The sequence below is a fragment of the Haematobia irritans genome, chromosome 1 (assembly GCF_050003625.1).
Source record: "Haematobia irritans isolate KBUSLIRL chromosome 1, ASM5000362v1, whole genome shotgun sequence".
Lineage (NCBI taxonomy): Eukaryota > Metazoa > Arthropoda > Insecta > Diptera > Muscidae > Haematobia > Haematobia irritans.
The window spans coordinates 232,196,128-232,209,101 of record NC_134397.1 but is presented as its reverse complement, the minus strand read 5'-3'; positions in this window follow the sequence as shown (position 1 = coordinate 232,209,101).

Here is a 12,974-nt window from a genome sequence, read left to right as displayed (position 1 = left end):
ATCGTTCGATGCTAACAAACTTTTTGTTGCCAAAAATGGAAGAACTGAACTTGGTTGACATGTGGTTTCAACAAGATGGCGCTACATGCCACACAGCTCGCGATTCTATGGCCATTTTGAGGGAAAACTTCGGAGAACAATTCATCTCAAGAAATGGACCGGTAAGTTGGCCACCAAGATCATGCGATTTGACGCCTTTAGACTATTTTTTGTGGGGCTACGTCAAGTCTAAAGTCTACAGAAATAAGCCAGCAACTATTCCAGCTTTGGAAGACAACATTTCCGAAGAAATTCGGGCTATTCCGGCCGAAATGCTCGAAAAAGTTGCCCAAAATTGGACTTTCCGAATGGACCACCTAAGACGCAGCCGCGGTCAACATTTAAATGAAATTATCTTCAAAAAGTAAATGTCATGGACCAATCTAACGTTTCAAATAAAGAACCGATGAGATTTTGCAAATTTTATGCGTTTTTTAAAAAAAAAAAGTTATCAAGCTCTTAACAAATCACCCTTTATTAAAGAAATTTTTGCACTTTTCAACTCCAATTTCTTTCTTCAAACTTCGAAATTTTCTTAAACAAGTGAAAAACAAATTATTATGTGTAATAAATTTTCTGGAATTTGTTAAAAAATACTTACTTATTTTTGTGAAATCCGCGTGACTTCGGTCTTTTTTGTAGAATGAAATTTATCTACAAAAAATATTATATTAATTTTTCTTTGGGGATTATAGAAATAAATTTTTGACAAAATTATCTATAGAAAAAAAATTTTGACAAAATTTTCTACAGAAAAAATTTTGACAAAATTTTCTACAGAAAAAATTTTGACAAAATTTTCTATAGAAATAAAATGTTGACAAAATTTTCTATAGAAATAAAATTTTTGACAAAATTTTCTATAGAAATAAAATTTTGACAAAATTTTCTATTGAAATAAAATTTAGACAAAATTTTCTATAGAAATAAAATTTGGAGAAATTTTTCTATAGAAATAAAATTTTGACAAAATGTTCTATAGAAATATAATTTTGACAAAATTTTCTATAGAAATAAAATTTTAAAAAAGTTTTCTATAGAAATAAAAAGTTGACAAAATTTTCTATAGAAATAAAATTTTGACAAAATTTTCTATAGAAATAAAATTTTGACAAAATTTTCTATAGAAATAAAATTTTGACAAAATTTTCTATAGAAATAAAATTTTGACAAAATGTTCTATAGAAATAAAATTTTGCAAAATAAAATTTTTTGTTTTTTTTTTTTTTTGGCAAAATGTTCTCCAATTTTTTGGTAGATTATTTTTTGGCTCGAGTGGAAATCGTACTCCTGAGTTGATCTAGCGCTTGTTGTTTGTCCGTCTGTTCATGTATTTGTTGTTCGCAATTATTTGTGTTGTCGCAATTAATAATCGATTTTGATGAAATTTGGTACAGGGTGTTCTTTGGGCGCAAGGACGAACGCTATTGAATCTGGAAGAAATCGGATCAAATTTAGATAACCTAACCATCGCCTAACATAACCTAACCATCGCCGATTTCGATAAATGTGGTCACGTTGCGCACTCTTGTTAACCGATCGTCGTCAAATTTGGCACAAAATAATATTTTTCATCATCATTCAAGTCTGCAAAATTCCATCGAAATTGGCTCATATTTTGATATAGCCCTAATATATGGATGCATCCCCCGATTTCCCCAATGTGCCCATAAAACCCCTATTTATCAACCGATTTTACTTAAACTTGGCTTACTGTAATATATATAGTATATAGTACTAACAATATGTGCAAAAAATCATCGAAATCGGTTCAAATTTAGATGTAGCTCCTATATATATGTATCGCCCAATTTTCCCAAATTTGACAGTAAAACCATTATTTTTCAATTGATCTTTCTCAAAGTTGGCTTACTCTAATCTTTTATATTATTATTTTTTTTTGATAAAAAATAAAATACTTTTAACCAACAACACAGTCCATTTCGTTTATATCAAGCACTGTTATTTTCTGACTTTAAGTCTTTAATAAGACACATTTTAAAGTTCATACACGGACGAAAAAGACTCTTTTTCATATGTTTGGATGCAAAAATTATATGTTTGGAACTCAAATTTTTTTAACACAATATTTTTAAGTGCAAGCATATAGTGTTCATAAACTAGCATAACACGTTTGGGACATATATGTTACAACATATTATGTTTGGGACATAAATTGCTTGGATGCCAACATATATTAATTTAGAAATAGCCTGTAAACATATATGTTTTTAGAAAGAGAGACCTACAGAGTATGCTGCATGTAAAAGAATGGAAGTAACCAATTGGCGCCTTACAAATATATATATATATATATATATATATATATATATATATATATATATATATATATATATATATATATATATATATATATATATATATATATATATATATATATATATATATATATATATATATATATATATATATATATATATATATATATATATATATATATATATATATATATATATATATATATATATATATATATATATATATATATATATATATATATATATATATATATATATATATATATATATATATATATATATATATATATATATATATATATATATATATATATATATATATATATATATATATATATATATATATATATATATATATATATATATATATATATATATATATATATATATATATATATATATATATGCACAAAGAAAATTTCATTAAAATTTTTTCTACCAGTGTATGCCTAAGGCGAAACATAATATGTTTGAACAATACAAACAATATTTTGTGTGGACCAATCTTGAAAATATATATGTTTGAAGAAAAATGTGTTTAATATAGTAGTATGTAGTGTTGAACATCTTTTCGGAATCATCCGAACATATCTGGAATACATGTAAAAAAAAAAAACAAAAACAAAACTTTTTGGAGATCGGTCGAAGCAGGGATAAAATTTCGTTTGGGAGGAAAGAATTATATTTTTGCGTGTAGGGGTATATATAGTCGCCCCCGCCCGACTTTCTACTTTACTTGCTGGTTTGTTTTTGAATAATCGCCCTAACGCTTATATCTTTTTCCGCAAAAAAAAAAAAAAAATTTGTGGAAAATTAGCAAAAAATGCATTTTTAGCTCAGAAGCAATGCATTTTATATGGGCTTCTTATAAGGCGGAATTTATCCTTTTAAGCATCCGCTGCATACAAAATGTTTGCTGATCGCATTTTAAGGATGTGCCCAATAGGACAGGAACCCAGCGAAAAAAGCGTCGCCAAAAAAAGTAGTTAAAATGTTCTTTTTGGATCCGGAAGTGGTGCAAAAGTTAGCGCAGAAGCGATGAATTTAACATGGTCTTGTCATAGGACGGATATCTACCATCTCAACAGCAGTTGCATTGAATTTGCATCACTTATTAAGGGGGCTATAGCCCCCCAGCAGACACTGTATATTTTTTATAGTAGACTATGAGTGTTTGTATTGTTTATATAAAATTGTTTTATTAAAAAAAAAATAAATAAACAAAGTAAAATATTAAAAATTAAATAAACAGATACAAGAAAACATGTTAAGAAAAATATATATGACCGTTATATAGAAAAATAATTGTAATATCGACAAAAAAAAACTCTGGGACTTAAACATTAACATTATTTAGTGAAATATTTAAGTGTTTAATACGGTCATTTAAATGTTTTAATTTCCATTCCATTGTTTTTTGGTTTAATTGATAAAATTTGGTGTCCAAATAGAGTTTTAATACTTCGTTAAATTTCATATTACCCAGTTCATTATATAGCGAATGTAGATCATTTTCGGCTTTGCGATAATTCTCATAAATTTTCAATAATTTCAATTCATCTTTTTTCGACATTTGAAATGGTGCACATACTTCACTTTCATTACTGGGCATGATGTCGAAAGAGTGCAGTAAGAGGTTAGTGTGGATTTTAAAATACATTTTATAATAATCTTGACAAAATGAACATACAATCAAATAGAGAGTATCAATTTTACGATACCAGCTGGATAAATAGTTAAGATCTCCAGGGCACTCACTCTTCATGATGTTGATGTTGTTGTTGCTGTTGATGTTACAAGAGCTTCTAGTAATTGAGGGTATTTGTTTACTACGAAAGGTATTTGGATCGCAGTGGGAAATTATTGGCAATGATAAACGACGATCGTTTTGTTTTAGACTATTCGAATTATTTTCGGAATTATTTATTCCACATTTACCCCTCGACGATGAGGAATACTCAAAGGTCTTTTCATTAGCTGTGTATATGTCATGTAAAGAGTTGGCGTTGGAAATTTTTGATGAATACATCGTTCTACGTTTGTCCACTTGTAATTCACGTTGTCTTTTTTTACGATTATGAATAGTGGCATAGGCCATTTGTATGATTTCTACATTATCTTCCGGTACATCGGGATTATTGGGAACATTGAATAAAAGTATACAAAGATTATCGCTTGCAACTTCTAAATGACGTGAAAGACTTATTGTCAAACCTGTATGCATGAAATCACATTTGGAATCGGAACATTTTCCGTCCATGTGTTCCATATACTGGTGCCAATGATTACGATCTTTGGAGTCCATATAATCCAAGTATATATTGTAGATATCGAGATTAACTTCAAACAAGTTCTTACGCCATGAATCGAAAATATGAAAGGTGATTTGTAATTTATGATGAAATTTGAAATCATGCGATAGTTTTCTGCGATGATCATTAAGTATCCAGGACAATAGATTTTGAGTATCATAGAATTGTTGTTTTCCCTGGTTTCCATTGTGGTATATCGGTCTACTCCTTTCCAGACCAGCTGGATACGGGATTTTCCCTTTCTCCTTGTCAATATTGGAACCTCCTCCATCAATATCACGACAGAGAACTTCAATATTTTGTAATGTTAACTTTTGATAGTGCAAACGTTTATTCAAAAAATTCACCAAATGTTTGTGGAATAATTCCGCTTGCATCTCATCGCTATTAGAGAAATGTATTAAACAGCAATTTTTCTTTTTTATTAGAATCTCATCCATCACCAGAGAAAATTCCGATTTCATTAAATTCACACTGTTATGGCCAACACGATCGAATTCAATTTTATGCGATATAACCGTATAAGGCATTTCGTCTGTACTCCAATGATTCATTTGGATATTTTTCTCGTCGATAATCTTGATTTCTGCTTTCATTGATGAAGACATTGGTGTTTCCAACTTTTTCGATGCACTTCTCTTAAACACAATTGTTTCATTATAATTAATGTCATGCTTTTCCTCAAGGGCTTCATCAGTGGGCACATCATCCTCATCGGAATTTTCCAAAGCATTGATGTTGACCACAACTCTTAAATTATTTAAAGATTTCATTGACATTGTCGGCGAAGTTTATAAAAAAAAAATTAAAGCGTATCTTTATTTGAAAATTGTGTGGTGATTTACATTTGCGGTACAAATAACGGCTTTGGTAAATGGGGGGCTATGGGTTAGATGATAAATCCATTTTGTTGTTCTTCTCACATCAAGAAAACATAAAGATAAAATAGAGTTCAAAAGGAATACGAAGACGGCAGTATTGCCAGTATTTTTCTGCCTCTTATTCCACAAGTAGAACGCTTTCATCCCCAAAAATTGCCAATTTAAATTAAAATTATTCACAAATTTTTGATAATTTTTTACGAAAAAAAAATAAAAGAAAGCCGTAATAATTTAAAAATTGGAAAAAAATGTTTTTGTCATACATACACGCAAAGAAAAAAAATGTTTGGAAAACGTTTACTGAAAACGTTTTTCTTTTGTTAGAGTTTTTTGAATTGCTTCGAAAGGTATACACTTTTATCACCAAAAAAAATCGTTTGTTACAGAATTTTTATTTTTTCAATAAAAAAAGTTATTTTTGAACCAACAACACAGTCCATTTCGTTTATATCAAACACTGTTCTTTTCTGACTTTAGGTCTTTAATAAGACACATTTTACAGTTCATAGTAAAAATTTAATATAGTAGAATGTAATGTTGAACATTTTTTCGGAATCTTCCGACCATATCTGGAATATATGTAAAAAACGTTGATCGAAGCAGGGTTCGAACCTACGACCCTTGGCATGCAAGTCGGACATAGCAACCACTGCTCCACGGTGCCCAACTAAACGTATTTATCTGTTAAATAAACTTTGTTTAATCGGCTCGTGAGCGCCGCAAGCTATGCTATATAAATATAACTTATATGGGTAATTGTCTATTGATGACAATAATGGCTACATAGCTCAGTGGATAGTGTGTTTGCTTACAAATTGCGTGGTCCGCGGTTCGATTCTCCGTCCAGGCGGAAGGTAAAAAAAATTTTAAAATTTATAAAATCGTATAATTTCTTCTACATTGTTTGTATTACAGAAAATGGTGCTAATAACTAAAAAACTTCATGGAAGTGAGAAAAATGTGAGGAAAAATGCAATTTGCTAGAAACAATTTTTTTTTTGAGTTAGTCTTTATGAATTTTTTTACATTTTGGAAAAGAATAAACGTTTATCACAAAAAGTATATACTTTCCTCCAAATACACTTCCTTTCATCGAAAAGCAAATGAGAAACGAACTTTGTTTGTCTAAAATTTCGTTTGGGAGGAAATAATTATTTTTTGCGTGTACAAACGAGTTCCAATAAAATCAAGATTACGAAACACACCACCAGGAGACTGCACGCAGAGAAGAAACATGATTGTCACAATCATATTCGAAGAGCAAAATAATATGATAACAGCTATTTTTGCGGCGACCATGTAACATTTTAACCTGCAACCATGTTGGCTCAGTGAACATGGTTCTAAGAAAAATACTATTGTCCTCATCTAAAATGTTATTATATTGATCAAAAGAATTTTGTTTCCATTAAAAGACAATGGTCACGATCTAAAATGTTATGTTATTCGTCAAACATGTTTTTCTTCTAGTTAAAAGAACATGGTCACAACCTAAAATGTTTTGATTTTTATGAAAAAACTGTTTTCGTCGTCGAAAAAAGGACGCCACTTGAGAAAAGAAAACACAAAATCAACTTTGTTTATTTGTTTTTATATATTTATAAACTAATTCATTGTTTATTTGTATTTATACTGTCGTGCACAAAAACATCACATATTTTTACACACTCTAGTTTGGTTCAATTTCAACACTAAGTAATCATTCCATATTTACTTCGTGCCCATCAAATGTACAAACGCAGACATCATGTAACTGCAAATAAAAATAAATTATACCATATATCAAAATGCAGAACAAAAACCAGGTACATTTTTTTCAATTACACTTTCCTTTTTTGTATTCACATAAAACCACGTGCCATTTCTGAATAAATAAATTAACACAAAACACAATAATTCCGTATTCTCCGTTCATTCCAAGAAACAATCAACACACGACTGACGCGCAAAATGAAAATCGTGTGTACCTGCTCAATGTTTTTATAAAATTCTTGTCGCTGGTACATGATTTTCCTGACCATATAATGGTCTCAAATTCTATCATATAAATAATAGAACATGTTTGCGGCATTTGAGAACCATTTAAATGCTTATTGCCAACATATATTTTTCTCCGCTCGAAAATTATTTTTACAAAAACAAAATACATGGTTTTCGGGACAATTACATACTCTAAATAAGCATTAAATGGATGCGGCAACCATGTCCAAACATGTTTTTTCTGTGCGTGTATGTACCCTCCACCATGGATTGCGTAGAAACTTCTGCTGAAGACTGTCATCCACAATCGAATTACTTGGATTGCAGTAACACTTGCCGATGGCAAGGTATCTTAAAGCTTCCCAACACCGTCTTCTAAATTGCAAGGTAGTCCATACGTGGTATATATTAAACTAAAAAGGCCGATTAAATACGTATATAATTAAGCTTGACAAAATATTCTATAGAAATAAAAGTTTGACAAATGTTTCTATAGAAATAACATTTTGACAAAATAAAATTTTGACAACATTTTCTATAGACGTAAAATTTGGACAAAATTTTCTATAGAAATAAAATTTTGACAAAATTTTCTATAGAAATAAAATTTTGACAAAATTTTCTATAGAAATAAAATTTTGACAAAATTCTCTGTAGAAATAAAATTTTTGACAAAATTTTCTATAGAAATAAAATTTTGACAAAAATTTCCATAGAAATAAAATTTGGCCAAAATTTTCTATAGGAATAAAATTTTACATATATATAATTATGGACCGATATGGACCCATTTGTGCATGATTGTTTGAGACCATATACTAACATCATGTTCCAAATTTCAACCGAATCGCATCAATTTTGGTCCTTCAAGAGGTTCCGGAGGTCAAATCTGGAGATCGATTTATATGGGGGCTATATATAATTATGGACCGATATGGACCAATTCTTGCGTGTTTGTTAGAGACCACATACTAACACCACGTTCCAAATTTCAACCGGATCGGATGAATTTTGCTCCTCCAAGAGGCTCTTCCAAGAGGAGGACAAATCTCCTCCAAGAGGAGGACAAATCTGGGGATAGGTTTATATGGGTGCTATATATAATTATAGATCGATATGGACCAATTTTTGCATGTTTGTTAGAGACCATAAACTAACACAACGTACCAAATTTCAACCGGATCGGATGAATTTTGCTCCTCTAAGAGGCCCCGGAGGTCAAATCTGAGGATCGGTTTATATGGGGGCTATATATAATTATGGACCGATATGGACTAATTTTTGCATGGTTGTTAGAGACCATATACTTACACCATGTACCAAATGTCAGCCAGATCCGATGAAATATGCTCCTCTAAGAGGCTCCGGAGGTCAAATCTGAGGATCGGTTTATATGGGTACTATAACAGGTTGGCTGATAAGTCCCCGGTCTGACACATAGATGGCGTCGCTAGTATTAAATGCATATTATTTTTATATAGTACCAACCTTCAAATGATTCGTGTCAAAATTTGACGTCTGTAAGTCAATTAGTTTGTCTTTTGTGAAGAGCGTCTTTTGTGAAGCAACTTTTGTTATTGTGAAAAAAATGGAAAAAAGGAATTTCGTGTTTTGATAAAATGCTGTTTTCTGAAGGGAAAAAATACGGTGGAAGCAAAAACTTGGCTTGATAATGAGTTTCCGGACTCTGCCCCAGGGGAATCAACAATAATTGATTGGTATGCAAAATTCAAGCGTGGTGAAATGAGCACGGAGGATGGTGAACGCAGTGGACGCCCGGAAGAGGTGGTTACCGACGAAAACATCAAAAAATCCACAAAATGATTTTGAATGACCGTAAAATGAAATTGATCGAGATAGCACAGGCCTTAAAGATATCAAAGGAACGTGTTGTCATATCATTCATCAATATTTGGATATGCGGAAGCTCTGTGCAAAATGGGTGCTGCGCGAGCTCACATTTGACCAAAAACAACAACGTGTTGATGATTCTGAGCGGTGTTTGCAGCTGTTAACTCGTAATACACCCGAGTTTTTCCGTCCATATGTGACAATGGATGAAACATGGCTCCATCACTACACTCCTGAGTCCAATCGACAGTCGGCTGAGTGGACAGCGACCGGTGAACCGTCTCCGAAGCGTGGAATGGCTCAAAAGTCCGCTGGCAAAGTAATGGCCTCTGTTTTTTTGGGATGCGCATGGAATAATTTTTATCGATTATCTTGAGAAGGGAAAAACCATCAACAGTGACTATTATATGGCGTTATTGGAGCGTTTGATGGTCGAAATCGCGGCAAAACGGCCCCATATGAAGAAGAAAAATGTGTTGTTCCCCCAAGACAACGCACCGTGCCACAAGTCATTGAGAACGAAGGCAAAAATTCATGAATTGGGCTTCGAATTGCTTCCCCACCCACCGTATTCTCCAGATCTGGCCCCCAGCGACTTTTTCTTGTTTTCAGACCTCAAAAGGATGCTCGCAGGAAAAAATTTGGCTGCAATGAAGAGGTGATCGCCGAAACTGAGACCTATTTTGAGGCAAAACCGAAGTAGTACTACCAAAATGGTATCAAGGTTGGAAGGTCGTTCAAATCGTTATATCGCTTTTGAAGGGAACTATGTTGAATAATAAAAACGAATTTTGACAAAAAAATGTATTTTTCTTTGTTAGACCGGGGACTTATCAGCCAACCTGATAAATAAACCAGATAAATCATAAATGCAATTTTACGCAGTTGCATAAAAATGGATTTGGTTTTATTTTTCTTTAGTACTAACATTGTTTTCATCCTAGGGTATAAGCCGATTAAAATTTTAAGTCTAGATATTTTGCGCAGTTGCATAAAAATGGATTTGGTTTTATTTTTCTTTAGTACTAACATTGTTTTCAACCTAGGGCATAAGCCGATTAAAATTTTAAGTCTAGATATTTTGTAGGAGTGTAAAACATTGTGTCTAAATTGGTTCAGATTTAAATATATGTATATGGGGTCCAAATAGAGGATCCATTCTACTTTTTTCACCCCAAGTTTTTAATCGAATATCTTATGTTTAATACAATTAAAATGGTTATTGGAAAAAGTTTGGAGATATTATTTGCTGTATAGTGAATCTTGAGTAAAACCCTAAGATAACGAGTATGACAGAACAAAGCTCATCTCTTCTCCTATACGAATATCAAATATTACGCATTTAAAAATGACGGACCCTACTTCAGAGTAACTTAAGTTAGTTGTTATTTTAAAAAGATATTACGGCAATTATTATCGCGAAAATTTATTGTTTATTATTAACATTTTGTTTCGGTAATCAAATAAATATATGATTTTCAATAGATAAGACCTCCTTCAATATGGAAAGCAGCGCGGCATATACTTTTGATAGAATAACAAAACTTTATCTATATTTCTTTGTCTAATTCATTTAGGTAAAAAATATCGACGTACTTACCTGGGTATTGACTCTTTTTGTTTTTAGTAGTAAGCGCATTTACTTACGTTATCAAAATTAAAAGTGCAATTAGACAATATGTTGACCTTGAATTAATTTGATCAAATAAGATATAACATTTTTAAATAAATTTGAATACGTTTTTTTAATGGTTCAAAGTGCTACTATAATTTATTTATCCACAAAGTAATACAAAAACCCTAAGGCAAAAAAAACGTATTACATAGCAAAACAAAATACCTGAATTATCGAAAATAATTAATTTTGAAAACTTTACTTAGTTATTACTTAATTTATTATAATTACAAATTATAATAAACTTATAATAAACTTATCGGCCTTTAAAAAAAAGTATACCTAAGTTACAAAAAAACAAACAAAAAAATACTTATCCATAGTATATTATTATTTTAGAAGAATAGTTGTCCATCGCCTATGTGCCTAAAATACTTCTAGGGTTTCGCCTAGTCTCCTTATTGTGCCTTTTAATTAGTATTTTGCTTTAGAACTCACCTTGAATCTCCTATATCAGCTTTCATTTTAAAGCTTTCCTTAAAATAAAGTAAAAAATACACAGTCTTCGGGTGATTGTAACCGCTTATATACACCCAAAGGAATTTGTTAGTAGAAACAACAGATAAAGTCTGCTGAAAAAGGGAAAGCAGTCATTGTTTGCTGAAATAGCAAATATAGTCTGCTATTTTTATATATAGGAGGGTATATTAACTTTGTCATCGAAATATTGCTCTAAGACCCCATATCTAAGCATGTCCGTCCGTCTGTTGAAATCACTCTAACTTCCGAACGAAACAAGCTGTCGACTTGAAACTTGGTATAAGTAGTTGTTGATGTAGGTCGGATGGTATTGCAAATATGCCATATTGGACCACTAACACCATGTACCAAATTTCAACCGGATCGGATGAAATTTGCTTCTCTAAGAGGCTCCGCAAGCCAAATCTGGGGGTCGCTTTATATGGGGCTATACGTAAACCCCATATAAAGCGACCCCCAGATTTGGCTTGCGGAGCCTCTTAGAGAAGCAAATTTCATCCGATCCGGTTGAAATTTGGTACATGGTGTTAGAATATGGTCTATAACAACCTTGCAGGAATTGGTCGATATCGGTCCATAATTATATATAGCCCCCATATAAACCGATCCCCAGATTTGAACTCCGGAGCCTCTTGGAGGAGTAAAATTCATCCGATCCGGTTGAAACTTGGTACGTGGTGTTAGTATATGGTCTCTAAACACCATGCAAAAATTGATCCATATCGGCCCTTAATTATATATAGGCCCCATATAAACCGATCCCCAGATTTGACCTCCTGAGCCTCTTGGAGGAGCAAAGGTCATCCGATCCGGTTGAAATTTGATACGTGGTTAGTATATGATCTCTAATAACCATGCAAAAATGTACCCATATCGGTCCATAATTATATATAGTCCCCATATAAACCGATCCCTAGATTTGACTTCCGGAGCCTCTTGGAGGAGCAAAATTCATCCGATTCGGTTGAAATTTGGTACGTGGTCTAAGTATCCAGTTTTTAACAACCATGCAAAAATTTGTCCATATCGGTCCAATTATATATAGCCCCCCATATGAACAAAAATTCATCCGATTCGGTTGAAATTTGGTACATGGTGCTAGAATATGGCCGCTAACAACCATGCCAAAATTGGTCCATATCGGTCCAATTATATATAGCCCCCATATGAACAAACAGGGCTGTGGAGCCGGAGTCGGAGTCTTGGAGTCGGAGTCTGAAGATTTTGCTGGAGTCGGAGTCGAAAAATGTTGCTCGACTCCGACTCCGGCTAAGCCAATTTTTTTAAAACACTTCACATTTTTGTAACTAAGCAAGTTTTTACGCAAATTAGTTTCCATTGCGTTATTCATTCGATCAATGTACAGCATGATTGTAAGTGAAAATCAACTTCCAATTACGGCTATCTTTTTATGTTTCCTAGAATGTTAGACTAGCAGATGGGCTGGATCGATCCATTTTAATGCCCATATCAATTT